This window comes from Grampus griseus, assembly GCF_964374135.1.
Source record: "Grampus griseus genome assembly, chromosome: 3".
Lineage (NCBI taxonomy): Eukaryota > Metazoa > Chordata > Mammalia > Artiodactyla > Delphinidae > Grampus > Grampus griseus.
In genome coordinates this window covers 102816653-102834721 of record NC_139019.1, presented here as the reverse complement: position 1 = coordinate 102834721, position 18069 = coordinate 102816653, and the positions used below count along the sequence as shown (strand labels likewise).

The 18069-nt window shown below is 39.2% G+C and overlaps 1 pseudogene across 1 annotated transcript; it reads right to left on the bottom strand.

The window, feature by feature from the left end:
- Positions 1 to 390: 390 nt before the first annotated feature.
- On the bottom strand, positions 391 to 2509 carry LOC309820283 (nucleolin-like; annotated as a pseudogene). The gene has a single exon. The product of its transcript is annotated as a nucleolin-like (transcript).
- Positions 2510 to 18069: the final 15560 nt, after the last annotated feature.

Below are 18069 nucleotides of genomic sequence, written 5' to 3'. Positions count from 1 at the left end.
CCCAAAGTTGCTAAAGCAAAAATCATGATAAAACATTCTGCTTTCCTTTACAACCCCCCAACACAAAAAAACCAAAACAAAAAACCAAAACCAAAACACTCCATAGGAAAAAAATGGTTTTGTACATGGGAGGAAACAATATAAATTCAAAACTTACAGATAAGGGTTAGCTCTATCACTCATCTCTTTGAAAAGTTTATACGAATATCCAGTCAACACCATCAGGGTTATCTCCCTTGAAATGTTATCTATACGGATTTCCAAGTAGACCACAGGGCTGTATACTGTCTTGGAATGTCCTCAGAAGGCTCCGTCATTGAGCAGGTAACAGAGGAAAAACCTCAGAGTCCTTTCTTTCAAATGGAAGAGGGAAAGACAGGGCTAGAAGAACTATTCAAACTTCGTCTTCTTTCCTTGTGGCTTGTGGTCTCCTCCTCCTCCTCTGCCTCCTCGGAAGCCTCCTCGCCCTCCAAAGCCTCGCCGGCCTCTGCCACCAAATCCACCTTGGCCACCGAAGCCACCTTCACCCTTAGGCTTGGCCCAGTCCAAAGTAACTATGTTTCCATCAATTTCACCATCTTCCGTGGCCTCCTTGGCAGCTTTGGCATCTTCCTCACTGTTGAAGTCTACAAAACCAAACCCCTTGGAGGATCCAGCCTCCCGGTCAGTGACTATGCTTGCACGAATAGAGCCGTCGAACGACTCCTTTAATGTCTCTTCTGTAGTATCCTCAGATAGACCTTTGACAAACAGAGTTTTGGATGGCTAGCTTCTTGCATTAGGTGATCCCCTGGGTCCTCGCAACTCCAGCCTGATGGCTCTGCCCTCAATTTCCCTTTTATTACATGAATTTAAAGCTTCTTTAGCATCTTCATAGAAGCAAATTCTATAAATGCATACCCTTTCGATTTGCCATTTTGGTTCTGGGGCACTTTGATAAATGTTGCCTTCTCAAATACTTCCTGAAGAGTTTCTTCCATTGCACTACAGGAGAGGTTGCTTAAAACCAGGGTTTTTGATTCACCACTCCAATGCTATTCTTTCCACCTCTATAGTCTTGACTTTGACCTTTCTCTCTGGTATAGTACAGGGAAATGGATCGCCCATCTATCTCTGTTCCCTGCTTTTCTTCCAAGGTTTTCTCTGCATCAGCTTCAATGTAAGCAAATTCAATGTAAGCAGTGTAAGCAATCCCTTTATTCTTTCCATCCCTGCTGACTAATCTGATATCCACAGCATCTTCAAACACTTCTTTTAATTCTTCCTAAGTAACTTTATAAGACAGATTTTTAGCCAAAAGTGTTCTCGCATCTCAATCTTTCTTACTGTCTTTTCCCTTTGGTTTTTCTAGTTTAATTTCATTGCCAAAGACTTTTAAACCAGTGAGTTCCAAGGCTTTTTCCAGGTCTTCAGCAGATTCAAAATCCACGTAGCCAAACTTCCTAGACACACCAATTCTGCCATCAACAACTGCAAGACCATTTTTAGCAAAAATGTCACTGATACCCGTTTTCAATTCAGGAGCAGATTTACTGAAGTTCAGGTTTCCAACAAAGAGATTGAAAGATGTAGTTGGTTCTGTGGCTTCCACTTTCTGTTTCTTGGCTTCAGGAGCTGCTTCTTGTTTGGCCATTTCCTTCTTTCGTTTTCCAGGTGCTTCTTTGACAAGTTCCTCCTCCTCCTCTTCCTCCTCTTCCTCCTCGTCATCCTCTTCCTCCTCTTCGACTTCATCCTCATCGTCATCCTCTTCATCTTCATCTTCAGCAGTGCTCTTTGCCTTCACAAGAACAGCTTTTGCCAGAGCTTTCTTTCCTTTGGCTGGTGCAGTCTCCATAGCTGCTTCTTCAGAGTGATCTTTGTCATCCTCATCATCGTCTTCATCATCATCTTCATCCTCGTCATCCTCACCTTCATCCTCCTCCTCATCATCTTCATCCTCATCATCCTCGTCTTCATCATCATCTTCATCCTCGTCATCCTCATCATCTGAGGCAGGAGCAGCAGCTGCTTTCATCACTGCTGGCTCAAATTCATCCTCATCCTCCTCTTCACTGTCATCTTCATCTTCCTCATCACTGTCTTCCTTCTTGACATTCTTGCCATTCTTTGCTCCCTTGGCTGGAGTGGCTGCTCCCTTCTTACCAGGGGTTGCTACCAATGCTTTGCCTGGTGTGGCTCCCTTTTTGCCAGGTGTTGCTACTGCTTCGGCAGGTGTAACTGTCTTCCTGGCTGGTGTAGCGGCTGCCTTTTTGCCAGGGGTGACAACTGCTTTCTTTGCCGGTGTGCCAACTGTAACCTTTTTTGTTGGGGAAACCATCATCTTCTTTGCTGGAGTTGCGGTAGCCTTTCTGCCTTTTTTCTGAGGGATAACAACCTCTTCTCCACTGCTATCATCCTCTTCATCTTCTGACATTTCCTCATCTTCACTATCTTCTTCTACCTCCTTTGGGGGAGGAGCCATTTTCTTGGGGTCACCTTGATTTTTACCAGCCTTTGCAAGTTTTACCATGGTGGCGGCTTATGACGGCAGAGTGTGTTGCGAGCGAGTGGCCCAGATGAGCCCAGAGGAAGCGAAGCAACATCGATGGTGGCCGCTGATCGCAGAGCTCGTATGCTTGGCTGCCAGCTAGAGCTCGAGACTCTCTCCAACTTTAGAAGGCAAAATTTCATGTCTTCAGGCACTTGTTGTACCAATTTTTAAAAAATATTGTCACTTTTGACCAAGAATACACAATAGAGAAAGTAGTGATTGGAAACAAAAAGAATCTAAATAAAAAGACAGAGATATCAACACTCACCACCACATGAGGATGAGATGGCCCTGGAGGCAGAAACCGTTCCTCACTGGCCCAGAAAGATGCCAGAAATGAAATGCATGCTTCATAAATGTTTACTGAATACATGAATGAGCAAATGAATGAATAAATGAATACACAAAGAAATAGCATTCTAATGATGTAAAAAAAAGTCATGTGTGAGAATGTTCTTGGAAATCCTGAAGAGTCAATGCCTTCCCACGGAGAAGTAAACCTTTTCAAGGTGGCTTAGGATTGGAGGTCAGGAGAGGACTTTGGATAATGAAATCGTTCTAGAAAATTCAAATTACCCTGGAGATGTACTAATCATACTCCAAGCCTGAATCTTAATGATACCTAAGAGAAGAAAGAAGTAAAACCGAACCCAGGGGTTTGTTCACCGCCACCTAGTATATCGGCCATTCGTACATTGCCAACTTTTCTTTCTCCATCTCCCAACTAAGCAATCCTGAATTTGAGTGTGGGGTGTGTGTCAAGGAAAACAACAAATCTTAAAAGTCTGCCAGATGCACCCCTTTACATTGTTCCAGGCAAAGAATCCCATTTCTTTTGTTCAGTGGCCATCACTGCCCCACTTACATTAGAGTGCCAGATGAAGGCTATTCTGTGGCTGTGATTCAGAATTCCTGGCATTTACTACCCAGTTAATTGTAGCTTCCAATTAGTCTCTCCTGATAAGGAAAGGCAATGTTTGCTCACCGATGTGATCTTATGCTACACACAAATTGGTGTGCAGAAACAGATTACTGCTTTGTGCTGCTGCAGCATCTTACTAAACTAAACCTGAAATTCAGATGGGAGTTTTTAGCCCTGGTTTGCTTAGTATTGCTTCAACCTTAATTTTGCAATTTACCACAAATCAGTGTTTACAGGGAAGGAGTGAGTCTTCCTTGGTGTGCCCTCTCTGCTTAATTTTTCTGGGCCTTCCCTAACAGCTTTGGTATTTCACAGGAAGACACATTTTATTAAATGGAGCCTTTGTGTCCTACATACATATATATGGATTCCACGACAATTTTACAGCTCTTTCAAAACCCAGTTTCAAGGGCGTTTAAGCAGGGAATATGAGTTTCATGAGCAATCAGTGTCTGAACAAGCCCTCCAGGTGATTCTGCTGCAAGGTCAAATTTAAAGTCCTTTAAAGATTCAAAGGTCATTGAGGAATATTGCCAAAGACCAGTGGTTCCCAAACTTCAATGCATCAAAATTATCTGAAGGGCTTGTTAAGACCCTGATTGCTGAGCCCCATCTCCAAGTTTCTGATTCAGTAGGTCTGGGATGCTGGCCAGGAATATGCATCTTTCAGTTCCCAAGTGATGCTGATACTGCTGGTCTGGGGACCACATTGTGAAAAACACTACAGAAAATTTAATCATTTACTTCTTTGCAACCTCTTGTAGCATTATTCCAGTGTTGAACTTTGGATGTAAAACAAAATCTAACAGGATCTTGGACCTCAGAAGAGTTCCATGGTCTCAAAATTTTAAATTTATAGAACTCAATGGAAAAACACTGAAGGTTTTAAGAGGTCAGAGGGAGACTTGTTTCTGATGCTCTGACTTTGAGAGAAATCTTGGGTATGAAGTAATCTGGAAATGCACTGTTCGTTTGTACGGGACAGTGCACAGATCTCTACTTCAATTTTTTGCCAGGCAGTTTGTATTAGAGAGGTTCATCTGTCCCCTAAAAAGAACAACTGTAGCACTAAAGGACTAGAAAGAATCAAGTATCAGAGATTGAGAAGAAGATGAGCCTGGTTGCCATTTTATCACTGACTTGCCTGGTGAGCAAATGTTTAACCTCCCTAGAAATCAGTTTCTCCTCTGTAAAATTCATTTAACAAATGTGCATTGACTCATCCATATGCAGAACACCAAACTTCATCCTGTTGAAGAGACAAAGATAAATTAGACATCTTTCCTGAAGATAGACATGCATATAAATAGCTGCAGTATATGGTAGAAAGTGAGAATGCCACTGAAAAAAGCACCATAATACTATGAAATGATGGTTCCTATCCCTACATCTTAATGATTCTTCCATTTTCTAGGCCCTGGCCTTGATAATTTAGAGTCATCGTCTCCTTTCTTCCCAATTTCCACAAGCGCCTCAAAGTCCCATTGATCATCCCTTTGAAATTCCTCTCAGCATCGTTTCCTATCCTCCTCACAGCCTCAAGTCCTTCTCAGACCTTGTCACTTTACTCCACAATTTCTGCAGTACCAGAAACACAACTCTGGATGCCTGCCATCATCTTTCTTTCCAGGACCTCCTATAGCCTGTTACTAGATTCATCTTTCAAAAGAGGAGCTTGCATCCTCCTATCACAACTCTGCCTTTATCAGTTCCTGCTAGACTGCTCCACCTAGCATTCAGGCACCCTCCAAGTGCGTCCCTCTCCCATCCACCGCAGCCTGCCTTTCCTCCCAAGCACTACTTCTCTCTCCTTCTAGACCTGGTCCCTCCTGTCTCACCAACACACTCCATGCACCAAAGCTCTGAGCCTTTACCAACATTCCACCAGCCTTTTAGAAGATCCCCCTTTCCTTTGACCCATCCACGTTTGGTCCATCAATCAACACCACCCCCTAAATGTTTTCTCTTAGTTCTCCAATCACAGCGTTTTCTCCTGCTCTGAATGTATACCACCTAGGTCAACAAGTTCATCACAGGGTCCTTGTTTCTTATTGTCTTTAGAGCCTAGAGGCATCTCTCCTTTGAGGGGAGGGATTAGGTCATTTACTTTTGAATTTCTTCCTTTCTCCTGTGCCCATTGCCTTACTCCCAGTTACACGGCACTCTGCTGCTCAGATACACAAGTCAGCACAGGGTATGCAGCAGAAACTCTGGAAATGTTTGGTGGGTGAATGAAGTAAGGCAGTGGACATCTGTTGCTTTCTTTTTGCCAGGCTGGCATGCAGTCACCATTCTGATTCCCATGCTTTCTTTCCTTATGGTTCTATGCTGCTAAGAAATGTGGCCCAGTCCTGGGTAACTAGAATTCTGGATCCACTGGTCAGTCGTGATTGCTCACGGATGATTAAGTGGCTTAAGTCAGGCCAAGTGGAACCAGTGAGACTCAACTTGAAGCCTTTGTCATAACTACAGGATTAAAGAAACCCTCTATGTGCTGTTCTTGAAGATAACTGGATTTCCATCTGCAAAGGCCGGCAGACATCTTAGCAGAGATAGCCTGCCTCAGAAACATGTCAACCCACAGAAAAGAGAAGTGGAGAGATGCAAGAAGACAGATTCCTAACACCACTGACCACCTGAATTAAACTGTGCCTGAAGCCAGTGCCCTCAACCTTCAAAAGCCAATAAAAGCCTTATTTTCCTTAAGCTAGTTTCATTTGTTTTCTATCATTTACTGTCAAGAGACACCTACTAATTTGAATAAAAATAATGAAAGCTGACAAATTGAGAATTTACTACACACTACGCTGAGTACTTAAAGTGAAAAAAAATGCATTTAATCTTTTGATAAAAGACCTTTTCTAAATAATTGTGGTGAGTCAATAATAGTGGATGATTTTTTCTGGTTGAAATAGGGTACTGATAGCAAACTTTATATACCAGATGGTGTTACGGATCTCTCATGATAGATTTTCTAATCCTAAAATGTGGACAAGCATTGGAGAAAATGTCAAAAATTATATCTGTAGCTACGGAGATATATATGTATCATAGCACTTGTATCTGCCAAATACAACATTTTTACTCCATGTAATAAAACCAGTTATTTCATAAAAGAGTTGTATGAGTATGCCTTATGGAATATGTGGGTATCTCTGTAACTCAATTTTCTGAACATAATTAATTCATTTAATTACATGAAGGCTAATATGTATTTTTTTTGAATTTTATTTATTTTTTTATATAGCAGGTTCTTATTAGTCATCCATTTTATACACATCAGTGTATACATGTCAATGCCAATCTCCCAATTCATCACACCACCACTCCCACCCCCCACCGCTTTCCCCCCTTGGTGTCCATAAGTTTGTTCTCTACATCTGTGTCTCAATTTCTGCCCTGCAAACCAGTTCATCTGTACCATTTTTCTAGGTTCCACATATATGCATTAATATACGATATTTGTTTTTCTCTTTCTGACTTACTTCACTCTGTATGACAGCCTCTAGATCCATCCATATCTCTACAAATGACCCGATTTCGTTCCTTTTTATGGCTGAGTAATATTCCATTGTATATATGTACCAATCCTCTTTATCCATTCGTCTGTTGATGGGCATTTAGGTTGCTCCTGTGACCTGGCTATTGTAAATAGAGCTGCAATAAACATTGGGGTGCATATGTCTTTTTGAATTATGGTTTTCTCTAGGTATATGCCCAGTAGTAGGATTGCTGGATCATATGGTAATTCTATTCTTAGTTTTTTAAGGAACTTCCATACTGTTCTCCATAGTGGCTGTATCAATTTACATTCCCACCAACAGTGCAAGAGGGTTCCCTTTTCTCCACACCCTCTCCAGTATCTGTTGTTTGTAGATTTTCTGATGATGCCCATTCTAACTGGTGTGAGGCGACACCTCATTGTAGTTCTGATTTGCATTTCTCTAATAATTAGTGGTGTTGAGCAGCTTTTCGTGTGCTTATTGGCCATCTGTATGTCTTCTTTGGAGAAATGTCTATTAAGGTCTTCTGCCATTTTTTGACTGGGTTGTTTCTTTTTTTAATATTGAGCTGCATGAGCTGTTTATATATTTTGGAGATTAATCCTTTGTCCGTTGATTCGTTTGCAAATATTTTCTCCCATTCTGAGGGTTGTCTTTTCATCTTGTTTATAGTTTCCTTTGCTGTGCAAAAGCTTTGAAGTTTCATTAGGTCCCATTTGTTTATTTTTGTTTTTATTTCCATTACTCTAGGAGGTGGATCAAAAAAGATCTTGCTGTGATTTATGTCAAAGAGTGTTCTGCCTATGTTTTCCTCTAAGAGTTTTATAGTGTCCAGTCTTACATTTAGGTCTCTAATCCATTTTGAGTTTATTTTTGTGTATGGTGTTAGGGAGTGTTCTAATTTCATTCTTTTACATGTAGCTGTCCAGTTTTCCCAGCACCACTTTTCTTTTCTCCATTGTATATCTTTGCCTCCTTTGTCATAGATTAGTTGACCATAGGTGCGTGGGTTTATCTCTGGGCTTTCTATCTTGTTCCATTGATCTATATTTCTGTTTTTGTGCCAGTACCATATTGTCTTGATTACTGTAGCTTTGCAGTATAGTCTGAAGTCAGGGAGTCTGATTCTTCCAGCTCCATTTTTTTCCCTCAACACTGCTTTGGCTATTCGGGGTCTTTTGTGTCTCCATACAAATTTTAAGATTTTTTGTTCTAGTGCCATAAAAAATGCCATTGGTAATTTGATAGGAATTGCATTGGATCTGTAGATTGCTTTGGGTGGTATAGTCATTTTCTGAATATAATTAATTCATTTAATTACATGAAGGCTAATATGTATATTTCTTAAAATATCATTGGAGATACTTTACTAAAAGCAGAATTACAAAAGTTGTTATAAAACTTCTTTTTCAGAAGACAGTTGAAGTAAAATAAGGCTTTGGATGTGAATGATTTAGGATCTTCTGATGTAAAAGCCAGAGGCAAGCACCTTTATAAGAGATTGACACCTGGAGCTAGTACATACACACAGACACAAATTGACAAGATTTATAAAGGGTATTTTGGTTAACAAGGAGGCTTAAATTCCCACCACATTTATTTCTGTAATTACTTTTAGACTTGGGTTCTAGCTGCAGTCTTTTAAAATGTCATTATTTTATACATGTGGACATGTAACATAAGTGGAAAGTCACACTAAAAATGAGAACAAATAAGAGCTTTGACTTGAATTTTAAGTTCATAAGATAGGGTATTTTTGCAGGAAAGAATAAAAGGTCTTGGTAAAATGTCTTTAGCCCACGCTCAGTGAACTACCAGAGTTATTATAAGTTTTAGCTCTTTTCAACAGAATGGCTTGTTAACTAGGAAAAAAAGAGAAAAAAAAAAAAAACCCTGTCTGTCTTATGAAAACCATTTTCTTTGCCTACTTAAAGTTGGTTGTCACATATACCATTAACTTTTAAACTCAGGGTCAGTTCACTTGTCATTACCCAAGAAAAAAATGTTATCTCCTCTGTTCAGACACATTTTCTGATTCTTGAGAAAGCCTAAACGTTTTGGTAACACCAAATCAGTAGTGAAAAAAGCCCTCCTCCATCACAGGCAGATATCCATACCTAGACTTGCAAAAAGAGCAAGAAAACAGAAACAAAAATAAAGGAGGGAAGAAAAGGAGAGGGAGAAAGGAGAGTTAAAGGACAGAGAACACCTTGCTGTGAGAGCACAGGGAAAGAACCCATGCCTTGTGCACATTCTTTCCATGGGCTACAGATGCCCTTGCATGCCCTCGCCATGTGTATTTTTCCTGTGATCATTGATGTCCAGATAGAGGCAACACTTTTATTTAGAACAACTACAAAGAACTCTGAAAGATCAGGCTCTCATGTAATTAGTATTAACAAGCCGAACATAAATTTAAATTCCTTCACCTTTAGGAAAGAAAAGGAAACTTATGATTGTGACATAGAGTTCTACTAGGGAAATCTGAAGAACCTTGATCACCAAATGTTTTCAGAGGCCAGGTTTCTTCAGTGTAGCCAGGCTGGAAAGAGATAATGGAAGCTTTTCTTAATGGTGATCATGCACTGGCTGTGAAATGTAATTTTAGAGCAAGCCACAAAGAAATAGTCATGGACCTGTTTGCAGTAGGGATCAGGGACTCTGAAATTTCTCAAAGACTCAAAATGTAAAATGACATTAACCTGCATGCAGTTCTAGACATGGCAGATCACTCAGCGGTGTTGAAGCAGCAGAATTTGGAGATGCTAGCTGAGAATGTGGAGGAATCCAAAAGAGTGGTTGTCATTTGGTCAGAGTGAGGAAAATAATGGCAGAAGAAAACCACAGCTATAGATCAGAGAAGAGCCGTTAAGGGAAGCAACACATGGGAGCCAGAGCCTGCATCTGCCCTGAAGAGGGTCTGCCTCTGGAACATTAATGCACAGAACCATGCAAGTGTTTGAGCCAAGAGAATGCACCATGAGGGATATCTTGTTTAATGGTCCTCAGATGCTTTTCCTGATACTGATCATAAGAATGGCAACAAAGTAGTTGTGCTTAAATTTGACTCGGAGGAAAAAAATGTCTTAATCTCTGAGCCCAGATAGAATTTACAAATATTTATTTATATTGCATCACCTCTCTTGAATTGTCATTGTGCTAGAAAAGAATAAACAGTAGAATGCTGGGTGTAACCAGCCCATGAAATGTGCACAGAGTTTATAGCAGCAGCAAATATGCAAAGTCTGGTTAAGGCAGTGACTAAGATTTCCATTTATCTTTCAAGTCAGAAAAAGTCAAAATTTTAAATCTCAAGAGATCTAATGGCAGGAATAGAACTTGCTAAACGGATTCATTTAATTTATAGTGAGTGTGTTTTGCACTGTTAGAAACTCCAGGGACTATAAGGAAATCAAAGAGCTTGAGTTTTTTCTAGGGATACAAGATACACGTAGAAAGTTAACAGTGTAGCAACCATTTAAAACCACAATTTGAGTGATATCACAAAGCTGCAGTTGGTACCAACTGGCAATAAATCACTGCCTCAGAGCTTCCATCACTTTGCAGTCACCATATTATACTCGATCCCCACGTACTTAGACGTATGAGTTTTAACAAGTAGTGAAACTTCCCTGATTCTCAAGGTTTGCATCTCAAAAATGGGTGTTGGAATTGAGACCCACTCCCCTCTCAAACCTCCATGAATATTTGATGATTTCCAAGATCCTATTTGGACACTTTGATATATAATCAACCTTTCTTATTCTCCCATTAGGAAACCAACCAATATTTATATTGCTCTTTCTCTCTGAAATATGGAAGATCAAAGGGGAAATCAAAGTTGGAAGAGGTGAAGGAGCAAAATGAAACTTGCTTTAACATGATACCTATTTATGTCAGGTCAACTAGCGTCCCCAGTTTTGCAAATGAAAATTATAATGTATAGAACCTGTGAAGTCCACCTCTAGCCTTTTAACCTCAGAATCTCTATAATTTATTATATAATTAATACTTGAACTAGAAGGTGGAATGAAGAAATATAATTCCTGATTAAATTAAACATAAAACATATGAATTGTTTGAAATATAAAAAGATATAACGTAAAAAATGAAAATTCTGTTGTTTATTTAACTCTACTATGCCACTCAGATTTCAAACTGTATGAATCATTATTATCAATGGCAGCTTATGTATATCTCAAACAGTACTCTGTCATTCAGGCATAAAAACTGGAAGACTGTTATTCAATAGGTATAATTCTGTTAAGCTAGCTTTTTAAAAATTTTATTGGGATATAACAGATTTACAATGTTGTGTTAGTTTCAAGTGTACAGCAAAGTGAATCAGTTATACATATACATATGTCCACTCTTTTTTAGCTTCTTCTCCCCTACAGGCCGTTAAAGAGTATTGAGTAGAGTTCCCTGTGCTATATAGTAGATCCTCATTAGTTATCTATTCTATATATAGTAGTATGTATGTGTCAATCCCAGTCTTCCAGTTTATCCCTCCCCCCCTTACCCCCTAGTAACCGTAAGTTTATTTTTTACATCTGTAACTCTATATCTGTTTTGTAGACAAGTTCATTTGTAGCCTCTTTTTAGATTCCACATATAAGTGATATCATATGATATTTGTCTTTCTCTGTCTGACTTACTTCATTCAGTATGAGAATCTCTAGGTCCATCCATGTTGCTGCAAATGGCATTAGTTTGTTCTTTTTATGGCTGAGTAATATTCCATTGTATATATGTACCACATCTTCTTTATCCATTCCTCTGTTGTTGGACATTTAGGTTGCTTCCATGTCCTGGCTATTGTAAATAGCACTGCTATGAACATTGGGGTTCATGGTTTTCTCTGGATATATGCCCAGGTGTGGAATTGCTGGATCGTATGGTAACACTATTTTCAGTTTTTTAAGGAACCTCCATACTGTTCTCCATAGTGGCTGTACCAGTTTGCATTCCCATCAACAGTATAAGCTAGCTTTTTGCTTTTTATTTCAAGACTGGTTCTATGACATTTATAATTTAGCCAATGCTTTCAAATCATCTTATTGACTCCACCAGAGTAATCTCTCTCTTTCCTACTTTGTTTTCTTCCTTTATTTCTTTCACTTTAACAGATTTGATAAAGTTGAAGTGTCTATTTTCTTTTTTCCCACTTGAACTTAAAATAGTAGTAATAATATCACATGTGTAGTGCTAGGGGGAGATGTTCACATTTATTTATATTGCTCCATCTCTCTTAAATTGTCATCGTGCTAGACTAAATGGTAAAACCTTGGACATAACCAGCCCTTGAAATGTACACAAAGAGTCTTTATCAGTAGCACATAAAAAAGCAAACTAAGGTACGGAAGATTAAGGGGACTTAGCAAAGTGACTCAGTCAAGCTTGTTTTCTAGGCCATTGCTCTAACTATAGGAACATACTAACTTTGGAGTGACAGAGCATACTACAGGAATTTAATATCATACTTTAACTTCTAAATACCAACTATTTGGCAAATAATTATGGAAAAGGCACATGACTTTAAGACATAATTCTCTTTTCATACCAATCATACACTTCTTAGCATAATTTTTCTTTTATTATGGAGCATTTTCAACTGTAGTACTTCCATTGATGATGCTAATCACTAAGTGTATTCAGCATCTCTGCCATATAATGACATTGTTATGTGATATTGAAGAATTAAAATGTATGCCTGAGTAAACTGAGCACAGCTTTCACTTTAAAAGCGAGAAAGAAGAAGGAAGAAAGGAAGGGAGAGAGGGAGGGGGAGAGAGGAAGGAAGGAAGTTAGTCAGTCAGTCAGTTAGTTAGTTAGTTAGTTAAATAGCCAGGTAAAAAGAAATTGAAATAGCTTCTCCACTTTAACCATAAAGAACAGGTTTTTTTAAGTCATTGGATTATGTTAGAACATTGCACAAACCTTCTGATTCTATCTTCTTACAGTTCTTTCGTGGCTTTATATAACACTATGAGCATCTCTGGAGTAATTTTAAGTAGCACATGTGAAGTATGTCATTGAGAATTTATGGGTAGTATTTATTGGAGTCACTGAATTGTCTCCATGAAATTTTTAATAACTGTAACCTCACAAATGATCTAGCAGATTTGCAGTATACAAGAATCTCAATTGCTAGAATTCTGAAAGGTATAGTGAAACTCAGATATTCAGAATCAATAGGGTGAGCTGTATATTTGGCTATAGAAATGTGACTGTTAATTTTGTATTAAATTGACAGAAGCACAGGATGCCCAGATATCTGGTTAAACTTTATTTCTAGGTGTTTCTGGATACGAACTTTGAATTGGTGAACTGGGTGAAGGACATGGCCCTCTCCCGTGAGAGTGGGCATCATTCAACCCACTGAGAGCCTTAATAGAACACAAAGGTGGAGGAAGGTTGAATTCACTCTTTGCCTGACTGCTTAACCCAGGACGTTGATCTTCTCCTGCTCTCCATGGTTCTCAGGCGTTCAGACTGGGACTGGAAAATATACCATCTGCTCTCCAGCTCTCAGCCCATTGAACTACACCGTCAGCTTCCCTGGGTCTCCAGCTTGCAGAGAGCAGATTGTGGGACTTCTCAGTCTCCATAATCATGTGAGCCAATCCCTTACAATAAATAGATAAATATAAGATATATATATATATCTTCTATTGGTTCTGTTTCTCTGGAAAACCCTGACTAGTACAAGGGGAAAGAGGCATCCAAATAATTCAGAAGTATATAATGGAGCTCCCTGATTTGCCTAGAAGAGGAATCAGTTATGTCTTTTATGCTGGAAGGATATTCTACTTCCCAATAGGCAGGGAGGAGCATGCATGTAGCTTGTACATTCAGTAAGCAAGCTCACGGTTGAGAATCTACCAGGTATATGCTAGCCACTAATGATAACAAGAAAAAGGCATAGTGACTGCCCTCAAGGAACCTAGTGTCAGAGTTTTAAGATGACCCACTCTCTGCCTTAATTGAAGGTGATAGAGGAAGTATTCATTCATTTCCTCATTTGGGATTAATTAGGTACCTAATACAGTAAAGGCTCTGTGTTTTGTGCTGCTTATAGTGTAGTGAACAAGGCAGGCTTGACTTTTGCTCTCATAGAGTTGACCCTCAGGGTAAATAGATAAGTAAGTATTTTGTCACCATTGCTCTCTTTGTTAAAAAGGAAGAGGAGGGCTTCCCTGGTGGTGCAGAGGTTGAGAGTCCGCCTGCCGATGCAGGGAACACGGGTTCGTGCCCCGGTCCGGGAAGATCCCACATGCCGCGGAGCGGCTGGGCCCGTCAGCCATGGCCGCTGAGCCTGCACGTCCGGAGCCTGTGCTCCGCAATGGGAGAGGCCACAACAGTGAGAGGCCTGCATACCACAAAAAAAAAAAAAAAAAAAAGGAAGAGGAGAGTGCTAAGAGAGGATGTGTGGACAGACAGCACCTTGGCTGGGGGGAGGGGAATGCTGAGCTATCTAAAGGATAAGTTAAAGGTGGCTCTCGGGGAAGAGGAGAAGTGTTTGGGGGAGAACATTCCAGCCAGAATGAAAAGCATTTGTAAAGATTGTGAGGCCGGAACTGAAAGGCAAAGGTGGCTGAGTTAAAGTGGAAGATGGGGGTTATGTGAGGTGAAGACAGAGAGAGAAAGGCCAGCCTATGCAGAGCCGTACAGGCCATGTTAAGGATTTCTGTCTTGATCCTAACAATCTCTGAGGGGTTTCAAGCAGAAAAATGATGAGATCAGATTTGTATCACTTAAAAGTTTTCCTGCCTTCTCTGTGGAGAATGGATTAGTATTCAGAGGTACAAAGCTATTGTACAAGTCCTGGTATTCATGGTATGATGGAGGAGATGGCCAAAAAGTGTACAGATTCAAGAGATATTTAGGAGGGAAAATGGACAGCAAAGAGTAAAGGATTGAACATGGGGGTAAGGGAAAGTCTGGTACCAAAGATGACTTCCAGGCTCCTGGCATGGTTGGTGGGGTTCTTCACTTAAATGGAGAGAAGCAAGATGAGGGGCAAGGTGAGCTGTGGCAAGTCAGGGAGAGGACAGTATTGAGGATGACTCCAAAGTGTTAGTCTGGGCAACTGTTGCATTTAGCACAAGACGCCATGAATGTGTGTTAATGGCTTTTGGGGGAGAATGGATTTTCAGTCATTGTCAAGCATCATAATATCATTTCATAATTTGTGTGCATTCATTACTGTACCATACATCAACAATTTAAGACAAATATAGCCTAATCAGTTATATTTAGCAAGATTAGTTAATATTAGCAATATTTGTCACTCAGTTACAGTATAACATTGTTCATTGACTCTTCCTTCCCACCTCTCCCTGACTTGCTTCCACACGATTGTGTCCTCACTTTATCTGGATGATGATATGGAAAGAGATGATCATTGAGGTTAGACTCCATGGTTCAAATCTTGGTGCCATCACTTGCTAATTGTATGATTGTGACAAGTTGGTCAAACTCCCTATATCATATCATATATGATGTATCATATTATATATCATATATCACATATATATCATATCATATATATCATATCATATATATCATATGTATCATATTATATTTATTGTAATATAAATACTATTCATATTATTCACCTATAATAATACCTACTACAGGAGATTAGTGACATTTTAATAGGAAAATCTATCTAAAAGGTCTGATACAGTACTTAGCCTATGTTAGACACTCAAAAAAAAAAAAAAAAGGCTACTGCCATATAGTCTCAGAGTGTCCTTGCCCCTCTCCTGATACCCTCTTATCCGGCAAACCAAGACGGTAGATGTAGCTCTCCAGCCTCCCCCTTTGTGGAGAGTAGAAAAGGAGCACCATTCTAATTTGAGCCTAGTTTGCATGTCTCACAGGGGGCCTCCCTACCTCCCTACCTCCCTCTCCTACTGTTTGGCCTGTCCCCTCTCCAAAGGACGTGACACCCTCTCCCCCAAGACAACTGCTGAGGGCAAGAATTTCATCCCCGTATTTCTTCTGTTTACACTTACTCTCTTTAGAAACAAAAGGAGAGCAGGTCTTTTATTAAACACAGGGATATACCACAATAGGAGGACACATCAGAGTTTCCTCAGGCCCCCTTTGCCTGGACTGGAGGTAAGCCCCTGACTGCACTACTTTCATTTTCAGGAAAGTGTGCAGACCCAGAAATGGTATCCTGGCCTTGGGTGTCCCAAAATGGTTTTGGCTGAGACATTTGAGTAGTTGTTTATGTGGACATAGCGTTAGTTTCAGCTGCCAATTTTAGAGTTAAATGGCTTACATCACTACAAAATTTTAGCAGAACATGTTTTCCAAAATAAATGTCATTAAATCTACATTCCCACCAACTGATGAGAGACTTGAACTCAGCAAATATGGCGAAAACAGCAGATCAGCAAAAGTAAGAAAAACACATGCTCCCTTCATATGGTAAAAATGACTCTTCCTTCATCTCCAGAAAACACATCTACTTGGCGAATGAGCAAAGTGAATTCTGCTTCTGCTGAATGTAGGGAATTCATAAAAGGTATCTGCTTGTTTCCAGTTCAAGTTGCATGAGAAATTATTGAATTTACATTTCCATGACTTAACTGTACATTTTTAAATTAACAGTGAGTATCTCTTTATTTTATATTAATAATTTTAAAACAAACCTATTCTAAAGTCCTAAAGAAAACAGTTTTGGCAAGTCAGTCAGGGCAACAGTATCCCTGAGGAAATTTGCACTAGGAGTCTTGCAAATAATTGAAGTAGTGTCTTCTGGAGCTAAGGGTCCTACCTATCTTCAGGGCGGTTATCTTTATAGTTCTGAGAGTTAACGAGCCACCAAGTGATCATTTAAGGGCTCCTTTCACAGTAGTGGCCATATGAGTTTGTCACTGTGATGACATTTCTTAGAAAATCATCTCAATTTGTACCTTCTACTTTGAGAAGAGGGGAAAAAAAAGAAAAACCTTTATACCTTATTTCTACCCATTACCTCCATCTGGGATACAAGCAGTGTCTGATCAAACATATGGCACATAAACAGTAATTTAATTTAATGTGAACAAAGCCTTTTCATGTACCATATTTAAATTTTGAAATGTAGCCCAGTTTTCCTTCTATTTAAAATACATGAAACAACATGCAAAAAAAAAAAAAAAGTCACATTGTTAATGACAGATGTGATGATATGTACAGAGCCCTTGCAGCGTGATATGGCCTGGCTCCGTCTATGTAGGTAGGCTATTTTGAATGTACTCCACCTTGGCACTCAATAGAGTTGAATATTTTTGTCCTGACCAACCTATCATTTTAATAAAATTGCAAGCATAGCTTCGTTGTGATTTCATCCAGTTCTAGCATCTGAAATGATTTGATTTAAATGATGCTAGGGTGTTTAAAGCCCAACCACGAGCTAACCAGGAATGTTTATTTAAAGTTGTATATTCTCTTAGAAGTTCCTGGGCAAATCAGAGAACAAGTATAAGTTTGAAAAAAGATGAGTTTTAGACACTGCCTGTTCAGAAGATTTAAAATTCATGTAGCTAATTACGAGTATTCCTACAACAAAACAGGAATTTGACTAAGGACTCACATAATATTAATAAAATAAAAACCAACTATCCTGCCATAAAGTTGGCCAAAAAGAGCGAAAATAAAAACAGATTATGAGAATCCTGAAATATTTGTTTATTTCTCTTAATAGAAATAATCAGAATTCTACAAAGATCCTAGTTATACTATACAAAGTAAAATGCTTGAGGCAGATAAAATGATGTATATAAAAGATCATCCAGTAGATTGTTTTAATTTTTAAACAAAAATTAGAGCCTTAACAGTTTAAAGCAAAGTAATTCACATCTCTTTTATTCCAACTGCCCAGTTACACACCTTAACCCAAGCATCACACTCCTTATAATGAAATGGATTCCTGACAACTATGGGCCTGATTCACACACAGTAAATTCAGATTAAAAACCTACCTGGAACTTTCCTTTAGTAATATAATTAGGTCCAAGACTAAAAGTATAATAAGGCTTTCAGAATGGGAGCTCTCAGACTGGATGTTCTTACTACTCCATCTGACCAAGTGTCATGTTTTATATATACACTTA